At 40.9% G+C, this 16,288-nt stretch overlaps 1 protein-coding gene across 1 annotated transcript in view; it reads right to left on the bottom strand.

Annotated features, from left to right (window-relative positions):
• LOC113008303 (nuclear receptor ROR-alpha-like) overlaps positions 1-16,288 on the bottom strand; it is a 172,386-nt gene that overhangs the window by 119,302 nt on the left and 36,796 nt on the right. The gene's annotated exons all lie outside the window — the stretch shown is intronic.

Raw genomic sequence — 16,288 nt, forward strand, 5'->3', positions numbered from 1 at the left:
AATAACAACCACTCAGATGCCAAATGACAGCATAAAGCAGAGGTCAATGTGAAATTAGGATTCAAACTTTGTTATCTACCTGTTATCTTTTTACATCAATTAAACTACGTACATACAAGGGTGTAAGTGAAAGCAGCTTCCTTGTAAATGCACTGGAACATGAGTTTATGAAAGATGTGCCTTTGCTAGTAGAAAGATGGCTGCACACTGCAGAGATTTTAACAACATATGGGCTTCTACGTATTTAGTTAATAAAATCAGAACTTCAGTTTGTGGAGAACAGAAAGCTGTGTTTGAGTATTACAATTTGAATTATTCACAGCTGAAATTTAATGGAAGAGAAATTACAGAACAATATTGCATCTGAAGGGCTACTAAAGAAAAAAATACAGTCCTCTTTAGTGTGAAAAATGAAGGATAAAGCAGGGTACGCTCACAGTAAGACTAAATTGTGGATGATATGTCCGTACTGACATTAGGTAGGGAAATGCATTTCCCATCAATATCTCACTTATCACATCATAGTTTCAAGACAGTGATAACGTTTAGCTCGAGCGCACACACTGGGACAATCCATGCAGTGTGATGCCTCAAAGACATTTATGTAATTTATCTTTAAAATAATTCATTTGTATGTATTTAAATTAGAAAGAACAGTAAAAGGGTTTAAAAAAATGTTAAGTAAGAAGATTTTATTTTGAAGGTGAACTTGCTAATAACCTCACTTCCTGGTGAGTTACCTGTATTGGTTCATTTCCTGTTTACTTCCTCTTCGTGGTTGCTCTAAGAGGGAGAGTGACATGTGGTCATTCTCTGAGGCTTATCCACAGCGATCCACTTGGGAACATTGTTCAGGCAACGCTTTAAGTGTATATATTTCATGATGAAGGTGTTAAGAAAGTATGAATAGCAGTAGTTGTTAAAAACTACATTTTATTTGTAGTTCATGAAAGTCGATTTGTACGTGTTAAAAAAGGCATTCGTTTTGATGATCATTACTGTTGCTCAAGCTAATACGAAGATGTAAAGTCATATTTTGAGTTCTTTCGTAATGCAATATTTATGTAAACATGGTCATTTTTTCTATTCTGTATTTCTTTTCATCTACAGTTTTCACCGCTTGTCAAATGAAGATTCTGAGAGTAAAAGGTCAACTCTACTCGGACTCCTGTATTCATTGACAAAGGTTTAGCTTGGTGTTTAATCAGAGTTGCTACACTCTGCAACAGAACACTACACAAAGTCTATGTGGAAGGTAAAGAGACCAAGGTTTTGTTCACTTGTCTTAGAAAATGAAAGCTTTTTAAAAGTTCTGATCTCTTCAAAGTTGCAGATTCTCATGATGACATCTGTAGCCGGGACGTCTGTCCTGTACCACATAAGTGTTTGTTGCTAAACCTCAGAATGCTCTTTTGTTGACGTAGCACACCTTAAAAATGTTAGTCTTCGTGTACCTTTGTGTATCTCTCATTAATACTTTTTCATTTTCTTTATGTGAATGGTAAAGAATTTTGAATCTGCTGCCAATAAATATAATACTACAAACAAACTGAGGAAAGAGAGGAAATGTTCACACTGAGAATTGCGATGCTCTAAAATTACACATTTCATGTCCATGAATTTTCTTTCTACAGTATGACATTAACACAGTGTCATAAACAGTTGGTGTGAAAAGACACAAATGACAAAGACAAAAAGCCTTTAACATTAATACACAGGCAGGAGATTCTCTGCTAGGAAGAGAAAGAAGCTAAGTAATATACTATGAGAACATAGAAGAATGAAAGAAAGCCTCTAATGTAGGACGTAAAAACAGTAGTGCAATGGGAAATGTACTGCGAGGCAGCAGAAAGGAAGATTTGGGTATGAGTAGAAAAAGGAAAAAAATCAGAGGGAAAAACAGCCTTTTAAGTTCAGGAAGCAAGAAGTTTTCCTACTTAAGAAGGAATTAAATAGGAAGGATTTGAATTAGGTAGCATGGATGAGCAAAGCATCCTTTCCAGTTAAGCAGGGAGGAAGAAATAAGATTTCCTTTTCAAATGAGACAAGATGAATGAGAGCTTAGAGTTAGACTGAGGAAAGTAAGGAAAAATTAATTTCCTCTCCTTTTCATTTTCCTTTAATTTACATAATGTTAACCCCAGACTTGATCTAAAGCTAACCTGATCTATGACAGTGTGTAAATCTGCAAATACTGGCTTGATGCATTTAACAGAAATGATCATTTTTCAGTCAATAAATGATGAATTTAAATTAATGATAAATTATAACACAAGGTTGTTTCCTTTGTGGAATAATGACTCCATAATGTAGTGATTTACACACACAGTCACCTAATAAGTGAAAGCCCCGTGGTTTAAGACCATGAGAAGGATGCGTCAGGATGAGCATCCGATGTAAAAAAACAAAAAAAACCAAACAAACTTCTAAATTAAACATGTGGATCCATCCAGTGTGGCAACCAACAGTGAATGTGGGAGCAGCTGAAATTTGTTTAATAGGCAAAAATTTTAATTTGTGTTTCCTTTGTTGAGGAATTTTCCTTCTAACTTCCTCCAAAGCACTCAATCTGAGCCGGTCCTCTGATGTACTCATTTCTAATCTTGTCCATTTTGAGGTGCGGTTGGTCTGGCTGAAGTGTGGGAGGTCCCTGATCCACCCAAAGGGTGGAGAAAGGTCCGCTAAACCCATCCTGGTGTCAGAGTTAGAGCCTTCAAGCAAAACAGTATTTGTGCTGGGCTATGACAAAAGATTCTCCAACGAGGCTGAATTAAAAAATTCTCTGAGGAAGAGTGGGCCAATATTCCTTCACAGTGATATTTTTAAATTTGATAAACAAATCAGCTCCGTAGTCAAGGGATCTTTTCCTTTCCAACGCCTTCGATGCTTGTGCCCTACCGGGGATGATAGCAGTCAACTGGACCAGCACAGATGCTGCAGGACCGGATGCGCTGTCTACGCCGGCTCTCTCTTACCCTTTACCCGCCCCTGTTGCTTGTCTCGTGTTTCTATGGTGTATTGATAGTCATGTGCTTTTGTGCTGAGGTGTTTTTTCTTTATCAAACTGTTCTCCCACTAGGAGCTCAGTCTGAGTGGAGTTTTTTTTCTCCTCCTCTTACCTCATGTAGTGTATTTTCGTTGTTTTTTTCCTATCAGCCTACCTTCTGACATGTCTGCCCAATGTGATGTTTGTGTAAAGTTGGTCAGAAGGTTCCTTTGTGAGTGCGCATGCACCATTAGCGTGCTGCCTGCTGTAACCCCTAATTTCCCTCGGGATGAATAAAGTATTCTGATTCTGATTCTGATTCTGATTTTTATCATCTATGGATTTTAGCTAAAGTCAAGTCCTACCTGTGCAGGAACGATCTAGAAAGGGTGGTCCATGCTTTTATTACATCACGGCTGGACTACTGTAACTCCCTTTATGCTGGTTTAGATCATTCCTGTCTGCATCGCCTCCAACTGGTGCAGAACGCTGCTGCTCGCATGCTGACCGGTTCCAAAAAGAGAGACCACATCACTCCGGTCCTCTGCTCTCTCCACTGGCTCCCAGTTGCTTTTAGGATTGATTTTAAAATTTTACTGTTGGTTTTTAAGGTTCTTAACGGTACTGCACCTCCTTACCTGGCAGAGCTTCTTAGCATTTACCGCCCCAGGAGATCTTTGAGGTCAGCAGACCTGATGCTTTTAGATGTTCCCAGGTACAGACTAAAGACTAGGGGAGAGAGGGCTTTTGCTGTGGCTGCACCCAGACTGTGGAACAGTTTACCTCCTCACATCAGATTCTCCACAAGCCTAGGAACTTTTAAAACTGCTCTTAAAACTCACCTCTTCTCATTGGCTTTTAGCAAGGTTTAACTTACTGTTTTAATTTATTGTTTTATCAGTGAGGTGTTTTATGTACTTGTGTTTTATTGTATTTTATATTTGTATTTTATTGTACAGCACTTTGGTCAGCCTTGGTTGTTTTTAAATGTGCTTTATAAATAAACTTGACTTGACTTGACTTGACTTGACTTGACTTGACTGATATTAAAGAGTCACAGCCAGTCATCGCAAATGCTTGATTGCAGTTCTTGCTGTAAGGCTGGCACAGCAATTAGTTAGACTTCTACTACAGTAGGGGCGGTTAGGTTTAGATAGCTTCTTCTTTGTTTGATATTAAAATGTGTTTGTAATTTCCAAAAAATATGCAAACAAATAAGAGCAAAGGGGGCAAATAGTTTTTCATAGCTTCAACACCTCTTTCCCATAGTTTCATGGTATGCCTCGTTAACTTTATCCCTCTGTAGTTACTACAGCTCTGCACATCCTTCTTGTTCTTAAAAATCGGCACAAGTACACCTTCTCTGTTCCTCAGGCATTCCTCTCATTCTCCACACTTCCATACCTCCACAGGTATGTCATCTGGACTACCTGCCTTTTCACTCTTCATCTTCTTCATAGCTGTTCTCACTTCCTTCTTACTCAGCGGTCCCCAACCCCCGGGCCATGGACCAGTACCAGTTCGTGAGTCGTTTGGTCCGGGCCTGTGAGAGTTGAGGCTCGGGTGTGAAATTTATGGTTTTCAGGGTTTTTAATCATTATTTTCTTTTATAATTTTTATCCTTAACTCTGTTTCCCTGGGTCTTTTCCCATGTATTATGAATAAAACTTTTTTTGGTACAAGTACTGGTTTTATTTTGTTGTATTTATCTGTGACACCTTAAAGGCTGGTCCATGAAAATATTGTCGGACATAAACCGGTCTGTTTAACAAAAAAGGTTGGGGACTGCTGTTCTTACTAACTGTCCTCCTCCTTCATCCTTTTCTCTCTCTCTTTCATTTTCTATATTCATGAATTTCTTAAAGTACTGCCTCCATCTTCTCACTGCCTTCTCTTCTCATCTTCCTCTCCCTTACACAACCCTCCACATTTATCTGAGCCTGACCACTCCCACCACCCCCCATGCCCGTGCCCCCAAGTGGCTGGGCTAGACCACGAGTAAACTAATACAGACAACAACATTGAAACAATGACTGAGGGAACATGGGAAGCACAGGAAAGAAGAATCTTTAAAACACACACAGACGCATGCACAGACACAGAAATAAAGAACAGAACAACAGATGATGTGAGATTTTGAGATTTCCCTCTAAGCTCATTTCAATGATGTAAATATAGCCTGCTTGTAGTACCTTCCACTGCCTGACGGGGCGTGTTTTGTAGTGAAGTACATAACTAGGGTGGAATGAAATAGTTGTCAGTGGTTATCATTATCCTTTAAATGATTAATCACAATCTCTGTGATATTGGGCTGTTAATGAACCAAATGATTCTCCCGGTGCTGTATAGCTGAAGTTGATACCCCACCACCCATCCTACATACGAATCATCAACTGATAGGCCAGAAATATTACAGACCCCAAAAATTCAATTTCCCCGAGTTAATTTACTCCACCAAGCAGGGAGGCAAGCATCCAATCTGAGTTTAATTTCTGCAGGAGTGAGAGGTGACAGAGGAGAGGTGACACTGAGAATATTAATGAGGACAAGCTTTTATTTTGTAAAACATTTTTCAACCAAAAAAAGTTTATTATTTAAATGTCGCTATAAACCACTAAAAACTCACACACTTTTGTGGTGTAATGACACATTTTTTTGACATCTGACCAAACAACTTGGTCTAATTACAGTTTCTGTGAATAAACAACATACAGAAAACAGCTGTCAGACTGGTGTGAATGATAAGCTGTACAGACCTGATATTGGAATTTAAATGGGGTTGGAAATGCCAGCCTCCTGCTCACACGTGTGGTTGCGAGATAACTTACACGCACTGCCCTTGGTGAGCACTTGTATTACTGACACTGTGGGGATAAATCCGTTAGCACAGTCAGAATTTGGAGGATCAGCCTCCTTTTTGTAAAATCAAGTCACATAAATGCAAATAAGGGTTAGTGGGAGGAGACCAGAATACACTTGCCAAGTATTAGGTACGTTTAGCATAAGGCTAGATTAACATTGTATTAGGATTAGGTTTGGTTAAAATCAATTAAACCTAATCCTAAACCATGGAGGGTCTTAAACAGGGGTGGAAGTTAGAGTTATTGGGCTAACTTTAGGTAAGGGTAGAATAAAGTTAACTTGACGTTAGGGAGACAAAACATCACTTCAGAGAGATTTAACCAAATAAAATGGCTATTGAAATCAGGCCTACTCCATATGGACTCTGGCCATTATCTCCAGAGCAACTGAATCTGCCACAGTTTGTGGAACACCATCTTGCTCATCATGAGTCCACAGGAGGGTTGTGGTGCACTCAGGCTCAAGCCTTGACCTTATTTTTGTTGTACAGTGCTTCTTCACCAAGCCCTCTTTCCCAAAAACAGTCAGGCATGTGGACCTCTACATGAACCCTTGTGCTCACCATCAGCAGTGCTCACCGAAAAGGTGTCGGTAAGATCGTGCACGATCCGGAATAGCGTTCTCGTATTGTTCCGATCAGCAGCTTCCTGTGCTCCGTCTGCTTTCCGCTTGACCCATTCGCATTCATCCCTTCAACAGCTTTGCTTCACCTGCCGATCGAGGCGTCGGTACCGCTCCTCTGCGGCTTGCTGTTGTTCATCTGATGTCGTCTGTTCCCAGGCAATTTTCGCTCTTCGTCGTTCATCGACTAGCTGCCATGTTCGATCTCTGATCCAACGTTCCTTGAAGGTCCCTCTTCGCCGATCAATGGCATTCTTGGCGCTGGCCGCCACGATGGTTTGAAGACACTTCCAGTGCGCCTCCAGATCTTAGGCTTCTTCCAAGGCAGCAAAGCGATTTTGGATCTTGACACTATATTGGTCGCAGAGATCGCAATCCTTGAGCTTGGCAACGTCGAAAGGTCGCACGCGGCAAGCATCTTCTCTTGTTCGTTTGAGCTGCAACTGGATCTTTGCCATAACAAGATAGTGGTCAGAGCCAACATCCGTGCCACGCCAAGTGACAACGTCAGCGGTAGCTGACCTCCATCGCCTCGATATGCAAACATAGTCGATCTCATTTGCTGTTTGATCAGCCGGGCTTCTCCACGTCTTCTTATGAATTTGCTTATGACGAAAGTATGAGTTCCTGATGCAAAGATTGTTCACCGCACAGAAGCTAATCAATCACAGGCCATTGTCGTTGGTGTTTGTGGCAGATCCATGCAGGCCAATCACCTGCTCAAAGCCATCTCAATCAGGTCCAATCTGTGTGTTGAAGTCGCCCATGAGTATGAATGAGGTCACCTCGTCCAGGGCCGTTTGAAGCTCGTCGTAGAAGGCGTCCTTGTCCACGTCATCAGCGTCCTCGGTTGGAGCATAAACTTGAATCACTGTGGTTTTCGCATGGGCGGAAATAAATCTAGCCACGATCAGTCATTCAGAGCCTGGTCACCAATTGGCCAGTGCGGCCGGCGCTCGTTCCGATAGGGCTAATCCCACACCTTTAATGTGATCGGTGACATGTCCCGCGTAAAGTATGATCTTCTTGTCACTGTCGCCCACTTCCAGTCCATCTTACCTCGCTCAGGCCCAGGATGTCCAACGTGTATCGCTCAAACTTGTGTAGCACTTGTGTTAACCGTCCACTGTGGAATAATGACCACATAAACTAGTTGAACCAGCATATAAAGTTCACCAGGGAGGATAGGAAAAATGACAGATTAGCCTTCTGGGAGATTCCTATCAGCAATAGGGGACATTTAACATGTTGATGTGTACCATAAACCAACACATACAGATCTATTAAAAGTTTGATTCTCATCATCCAATGGAGCACAAACTTGGTATCATCAGTACGCCACAACACAGAGCGAACTGCGTAGCAAACACCCAGGCAGTAGGAGAGCACGCTGTGGAGCTGTAGAAGGCCAGCAGCAGTTTCTTGTCCAGGTTATTCTTCCTCAGGATTCGGAGGAAATGCAGCCAAGGTTGGGCCTTCTTTACCAGGGCGTTGGTGTTGTGGTTCCTGGTGAAATCAGCGGAGATGTGGATGCCCAGAAACCTTAAGGTGGAGACAGATTCTATCAGTTCTCTAATCTGAAGTCCAGTATAATAATTTGTTTTAAAGATGTTCAGTTTCAGGTTATTTTCTGAGCACCAGTGGGATGAGTTCTCTACCTCCGCCCTGTATGTTACAGATATGAGCCTAACCACGGTGGTTTTATTGGCATACTTGATGATGCTGTTGGTTGGGTGGGTTGGTGCACAGTCATACGTGTACAGGCCATACCGTAGGGGGCTGAGAACGCAGCCCTACACAGGGATCCAGGATTAGTGGTGAGGATGTCTGGTATTATCGTGTTGAACACTGAGCTGTAGTCCATGAAGAGCATCCTCAAATAACTCTTCCTGTTCTCAGTGCTCTATGAAGGGTGATGGTGATGGCATCGTCCATGGAGAGGTGAGGAAGCCCTCACCAACAATAATGAAAAACTGTGTAACTCCACCATGCACTTAGGTCTTTTCATGTTTTTTTATGTGTGCCTTAAACAACTCAAAATTTTTACTTTAAAGGTACATTAAGCACTTTTGGAGAACACGGTCGCAGACAGTTACAAATTGATCTTAGTCTGTTAACTCTAAGACGCAGAGAAGTAAAAATATCTAACTTTGTCTTCTGATAAAATCAAAATGCTTTTAATACTCTTTAATATTCCACAAAGTTCTGTCACCTGAGGAGAAAAGTTCCCTGGCGTCTTTTAAAAAAACACCTGGGCTTGTTTTCACTTTGTGCTGTCAATCATTATGTGAGACTGCATGTCGGGTTTTCTCCCTAAATATCTCATCTGGGAAACAGAAGTAAATCATTATGATAAGCTGCTAAGCTCCTCAAGGTGAACGAGAGAGAAGAAGATGAAAATAATAGTAAAAAAAAACTCCTCCAGCAATGTGAGACATCACTTTCGTTCACTTCGGTTAACTTTGCTCAAAGTTACCAAAGACAAATAAAGCATCAAAAGTTGATCCATCACGACACAGCAAAAAGACACACCGACCTCCTTCAGAAAAATGATTACACAAAGACGGCACTGTGTGTGTGTGTGTGTGTGTGTGTGTGTGTGTGTGTGTGTGTGTGTGTGTGTGTGTGTGTGTGTGTGTGTGTGTGTGTGTGTGTGTGTGTGTGTGTATCAGGTCAGTCTAAGAATACCAGCTCAGACCTGCTAGTGTAAAAGATGGGAGAAACTTCCTCATCAATCAACAGCTGTTAAAACTTTGCCCCACTTTCATAGTATAAGAAGGCCGCCGTCTGTCCTTCACAGAGATTCTCAAACACAAGCAGGGTCAAGGTGAGCAAAGTCCCCATTGAGGGACCTGATGGAGGAAACAAACTTCTCTCAGATGCTTCAGCACTCATTTAGGCTTTCAAAGTACTAATAAAAAAAGATTTATAATCCTGTTTCTTTCTTAAAGTGTGATACGTTTCCCCTCAAAACAAGTTGTTCCAATAGAGCATTTCAAAAAATAATGTTTCTCCAAATGCCAGCAGTCATTAAAGACATATTAAAGAAAAATTGCAGGAATTTGGGAATAAAAACAAATAATAACCAAAGAGGAGAAAAGGTAAAACAGAGTGAGCATCAGGGTTTAACCCCTCTTTCAGTCTTAGCCAGTCAGACTGCATGAATCCATAGAAGTGTCAAGTTTTGCAAGATGCTTGACCCAAACCTAACTGCCAAGTGCCTTGAAAACCGAGTGCAAAATAGAACAGAAAAAATGGAAAAACTATCAAAACCATAAATCATTACATTATGTGGACAGTGCTGTCCATACACGTAGTAGTATGATGTATCTACTTTTCCCCCTGTATGTTCTGTGCCTTTCTCCCACTGAACCTTCTCTTCTCCCTCTCTGTGACACAGTGTAACTGTGGTTACAGTCATATCACACTTTGTTATCACAGAATAGTAAAAAAGATGGATGTAGCCAGCATGTGTTGTGGATTTTCGAGACTTGTATGGCCTATCAGACAGCTACAGTGGTGGTAGAGTTTGTCATCTACCAACCAGAAGGTCAGTAGAATGAGTTCCAGTACTGGATTCTCACTTGATTCCAAATATCCAAGATACTTAATGATGTGAACTGTGTCACTTTTAAAGCGCTATACAAATACAGGCCATTTTACCATTTGCTTTTAGATAATCCACCCACTGTTATCATCTTCAATGCCCTGTACCAACACAGAGCAGGGCAGCTACCTGAACACTATTCCAACAGAGGTCAATCATCTTGCTTATAATTTTGCCTCCTCACTACGTACGACTCTGGATACTGTAGCTCCTGTGAAAATTAAGGCCTCAAATCAGAAGTACCTGACTCCGTGGTATAATTCTCAAACACGTACCCTAAAGCAGATGACTCATAAGCTAGAGCGGAAATGGCGTGTCACAAAATTAGAGGATCATCATTTAGCCTGGAGTAGGGATGGGTACCGGTATCCGGTGCCATGATGGCACCGGTTCTGACATAAACGGTAGTAACCAGACCGAAAAGCAGCCCACATTTCGGTGCTTTATTTCGGTGCTTTTTTTTTCCTAAGCTGTGATACACTTTAGATTCTAGCCAATCATTTTACATTTCCGAGGATAGTAGGCGGGTCTAGGTACGTACGTTCTTTTATGCAGAGCTACAGATTAAAATGCCCAAGGCGAAGCGGTCAAAAGTCTGGCTGTACTTCACAGCAAAAGATGCAAACTCAGCAGCCTGCAACAAGTGCTTTAAGGTGATACTGTGATACTGTCAAAGGAGGTAACACCTCAAATCCGATGAAACACCTGGCGACGCATAGCGTTTTTTTTTTTAAGCCGAAAAATGCGCCGTATTTGATAGCTTGCTGCAAGACCTCACACCGAGCACATCTACTGCGGGTGGGTTGCCAGTTATCGGACCCGGAGCAACATCCCCCAAAAACACGAAGAGGAGAGTCCTGGCCCCTAGCCCTGCCAGTGTAGCAGAAATGAATGACGGGTGATGATGGCAGCAGCAGCCGTTCTTCTCTGTGTGAGTAGCTTAATGTTGTTTGTGTGTAATTTACGTTGAGTAGGCTAACCACATTATTAAATTAATGCACTTAAGGTGAACTAGCAAATACCGTCATACTGTAGTTACATGCGGCTGTCTTCTTGTTTGATGGCAGATACTGCCTTCACCCTGGCCAAAAAGGCTAAAATGACCAAAGAAAAAGTGGGAAACAGTTAAACATAAGAGGTTTTTGGACAAACTTTGTGTTTTTTCCATTGATTAAGCACTGCTTCCAGCCAAGAGTGATACCATATATGCCCCATAGCTGCAGAAAAGGCTAACATTGTTATCTTTTTACAAAAAAAACAGCTGAACATGAGAGGTTTTTGGACCAATTTTGTGTTCTCCATTCTTTAAGCACCGGTTTGAGCACCGTTTAAGCACCGGCACCGTTTCAAAAGTACCGGTTTGGCACCGGTATCCCTAGCCTGGAGAAATAGTTTGCTGCTTCTTAAGAAAGCCCTCTGCAAAGCCAGAACATCTTATTCGTCACTGATTGAAGAAAATAAGAACAACCCCAGGTTTCTCTTCAGCACTGTAGCCAGGCTGACAAACAGTCAGAGGCACTGTTGAGCCAACCATCCCTTTAACGTTAACTAGTAATGACTTCATGAACTTCTTCACAAATAAATTTTTTATCATTAGAGAAAATATTACCAATAATCATCCCACAGATGTAATATTATCTACAGCTACTTTCAGTACCATTGATATTCATTTAGACTCTTTTTCTCCAATTGATCTTTCTGAGTTAACTTCAATAATTACTTCCTCCAAACCATCAACGTGTCTTTTAGACCCCATTCCTACAAAACTGCTCAAAGAAGTCCTGCCATTAATTAATGCTTCAATCTTAAATATGATCAACCTATCTCTAATAATCGGCTATGTACCACAGGCCTTCTAGACCCAGCAGCCTTAGCTAATTATAGGCCAATCTCCAACCTTCAGATGTCTCCTGTATTGGCTTCCCTTCATTGGCTTCCCGTTAAATCTAGAATTCAAAATCCTGCTCTTCACATACAAGGTCTTAAATAATCAGGCCCCATCTTATCTTAATGACCTATTAGAGCACTTCGCTCTCACACTGCAGGCTTACTTGTTGTTCCTAGAGTATTTAAAAGTAGAATGGGAGGGAGAGCCTTCAGTTTTCAGGCCCCTCTTCTGTGGAACCAGCTTCCAGTTTGGATTCAGGAGACAGACACAATCTCTACTTTTAAGAGCAAACTTCAAACTTTCCTTTTTGCTAAAGCATATAGTTAGGGCTGGATCAGGTGACCCTGAATCCTCCCTTAGTTATGCTGCAATCCCATATGGAAAAGAAATAGTAAAAACATATATGATTTACTCATGAAAGTGGCCACTTTCATGAGTAAATCATATATAAATCATATAAGGCTTACATGATTTACTCATGAAAGTGGCCACTTTCTCATTACTTTCATATATTTTTTTTTAGTAAGTATACAAAACATACAAGTTTCATTATATAATTTTTCAAGAGATCTTATATGTGTTTTCACTCTTGTATGCTTTTCATACAAGTTCCATACAAGACAGATAAAAACTTTATAAGATTTATATATATCTTTTCCATATGGGATAGGTGTAGGCTGCCGGGGGATTCCCATGATGCATTGCATGTTTCTTCTTCACTCACTATGTGTTAATAGACCTCTCTGCACTGAATCATATCTGTTATTAACCTCTGTCTCTCTTCCACAGCATGTCTTTTATCCTGTCTTCCTTCTCTCACCCCAACTGGTGGCAGCAGATGGCCCCGCCACTCCCTGAGCCTGGTTCTGCTGGAGGTTTCTTCCTGTTAAAAGGGAGTTTTTCCTTCCCACTGTTGCCAAAGTGCTTGCTCATAGGGGGTCATATGATTGTTGGGTTTTTCTCTGTATGTATTATTTTAGGGTCTGCCTTACAATATAAAGCGCCTTGAGGCGACTGTTGATGTGATTTGGTGCTGTGTAAATAAAACTGAATTAAATTTAATGAATAGTGATATAAAGGTACCAGTCAATTTATCATACTGGCTGCTGTCACCTGTACACGTGGTAGGCAACTGAGAATCCACATAAACTCGGTTTTGGTGATGTGAAATGTGAAAATATTTTAGAAGTGGATAAGAGGATGGAGATGAAAAAGGCCCTCCTGCGCTGCGCTCACCCAGCAGGGAAACAGTGATTGGTTGACTCCAGCGGCAGGTACCTGATCAGCTAAGACACAAAAGCGGTAGATCAAAGTGATCTCTGCAGTTTTGGCCTGAAGCTTAGAGAGCAGAAAGCAGGCCACGCCGTGCCTTAGTGTGAGTAATGTTCACTGCATCAACCTCTCACCAGGTGTGTGAGCACTGAGAAAACAAGGCAAAGTGCTCAGTAACTGCTATAAAGGTTTAACCTGATCTATTGTTATAATTCAACTTTCAGCTAAACGACTCCCTGCTGCTCTCTGGAGTTTCTGAGTAAACTAGATGTTTGGCATGTTTAAAAATAGAATTAGAATTATCACTATCATGATTAATGCTTGAGTTATAATGACAGGGAAAAAAGCAGTGACACATTCATAGAAACTTGTCAAACCACCCCTGTAATAAGCAACAAGACTTTTTGTTGGGTTGATAAGCAATCATGACTCAATGGTTATGACGGCAGCTGTCCATGGTGCTGAGAGACACTGAAGACATGACACCTTTTCCAAATGGTTTCTAAATGCTGTACTGAGGAGAGATATGTTCAAATGTGAGGAAAAAACATTTGAATAAGTTGTTCATTCATTTATACAATGGCAAATTATATATCATGAAACTCTTGTCAAAGGAAAGTCTAATCTGACTAGTGCTAACATTGTATCAAACAAGCTAAAGAAGCATTTAAAAACCAAAAAGTACGGTGGCCCTGAGAGCCAAACAGACTGCAACTTAAAAAAACACCAGCAATAAGAAAAACGCTGCAAAAGCTCACAAAACACAACGGAAAAGGAAAAAAGAAAACAGAAATAGGAAAAAACTGATTTCCAAAATCACATGGGAAGTGTTTCTGGGGAGACAATAACCCGACGGACCAGTTGCAGGAACCAAAATATGCTAAGAATTGTGCTGGGAGACAAAAACGTGGAGGATCTATCGGTTTGGTGAGGAAAGAAAAGATGAGAGGTAAGTGTGTTAGGCTAACTATCATCTTAACATGATAAATGAATCATGATAAAACACACCTACCCTACCATGTTTTGGGTTCCTGCAACTGGTCCGTCGGGTTATTGTCTCCCCAGAAACACTTCCTTTGTGGTTTTTCCTATTTCCGTTTGCTTTTGACTATTTCCGTTGTGTCTTGTGTGCTTTTGCAGCATTTATCTTATTGCTGGTGTTTTCATAAGTTGTAGTCAGTTTGGCCTCTCAGGACCACCATAAAAAAGCCCTGAAAGAATCTTCAAAAGTCCATGGAATTTCTACCAGTGTGTATAAGGACAATTTCACATTTACAGTTAGTTTATTCTGGCCCCAATCAGTTGATGAGTTTGTAAACTTGTAGTTTTCTCTGTGGTTTTTTTTTTTTTTTTTTTTTTACATCAAGAAAAGTCCAAGTGAACTTCAAACAAATCAAAACACATCACTACAAATCTGCTTAATGGCCAGATGTTTCTGGGGCAGGAGGAACAAAAGTAAATACAGAAAGAAGGTGCAGTATTGTGGACTGTTGAAGAACATGGAGAATTTGCATTCATATCACAGCTAGTTACTACCCCATACAGATCTTTCTAGCTACATGCTAGAATTCAAAGCATATGTGGCGACAGGAGGTTTTAATAGTTTAGATTTGCAACACATACCTGCTTATTGGGTTGAATCGAGGTAGGATCACGTTCATTTAAACGACACACTCTGGAGTTCATTTGGAACCACACCAAGAACACCTCCTCGAAAGAATCTCAATGTGGCTGTTTTGGTTCACACCCAAGTGTGATTAATGTGTTCACATCTGCACAAATGAACTGCACCAAGAGGGAAAATAACCCAGAGTTCGATTTAGATGGACTAAACCCCGCAGGTGTGAAAACACCCTCAGTGTTGACATAAAGCAATGGTAGTAGTGGAGCTTATTGCAACGGAGAAGAAACCTCACACAAGAGCAGTGTCCGGTGAACAAAAAACCCCACCAATTACTTTCCCTTGTGTTGCACTTGTGAGGCTACAACTTGCGAGTACTGAGAATTCCTAAATAAGCTTTATGTTTAAAAATAGCTCCAATCACAATGTATCCTCCAGTGTTCATTCAGTTTTTAGTTAATTTATATTTAAAGGTCAATGAAATCCATTTTTAAAGAAACACATTTTCTGGAAAGTTCATACATGGTGTTTATATCTTCTATCAGATGTTCCCTAAAGAACATAAACATGATCATGAAATGTAATATTTGATCCTTACATCCTGCTTTTAAAATCCAGTTTAGTTACTTTTGGCCTTTTCACTGTAGAATGGTAAAGTGGTACTTATATAGCACTTTTTATACTCAATTTGACCAGTCAAAGTGCTTTTCTTCACACTCACATTTTTCTAAGCTCTGCTACAATCGAGGGCAACTCACAGTTCAGTGTCTTGCCCGAAGATAGCCCTTGGATATTGATACATGCAGACTAGAGAAGCTGGGGATCGAGCCACTGACCTTCCAATTAGTAGACAATCCACTTTACCTCCTGAGCCACAGCTACGCAACTGTTACTAAGAACTATTGCAGAAAAGAATACAATGAATGCACTCCAGTTTATTTAAAGAGGACTAAATGATCACACAGGGATTCTTACATGGCATTCCTGTGAGCTACAGTGTCAGAGTGCAATGACGGCTCCTGTAAAGATGCGATTGCAGTCATATGTTGTCATCAGTGGCTGCAGACGCTTCACTCTATTCTTCATAGGAGATGTCACGAGCGTGACGAGGCCTCAAAACTCAAGCGCAGCTTGTTTGGAGCAGCAGCAGCAGGGTGAGCTGTGTGCTGACATCAGATCAGGCTGTCAGGAAACACCTGCTTTGATCTTAGCTGAGCGGTTTAGTTTTACATTTTAAAGAGCTGCAGGCTGCCAGAGGTTGGGAGTCTCTACAGTCCAGGAAGAGATGAAACAATGCTGGGGAGCTTTAACTGGATTTATAGTGTGCCACTGCACCAAATGTACACATTAGATTCTGTTTCTGCTTTTCAATTACTGCCTGCTTTTTTATTGAAGGTTAGATCCTTTTTCCAGCCCTGGTTATTGTCTTGG

Source organism: Astatotilapia calliptera, chromosome 1 (assembly GCF_900246225.1).
Source record: "Astatotilapia calliptera chromosome 1, fAstCal1.2, whole genome shotgun sequence".
Lineage (NCBI taxonomy): Eukaryota > Metazoa > Chordata > Actinopteri > Cichliformes > Cichlidae > Astatotilapia > Astatotilapia calliptera.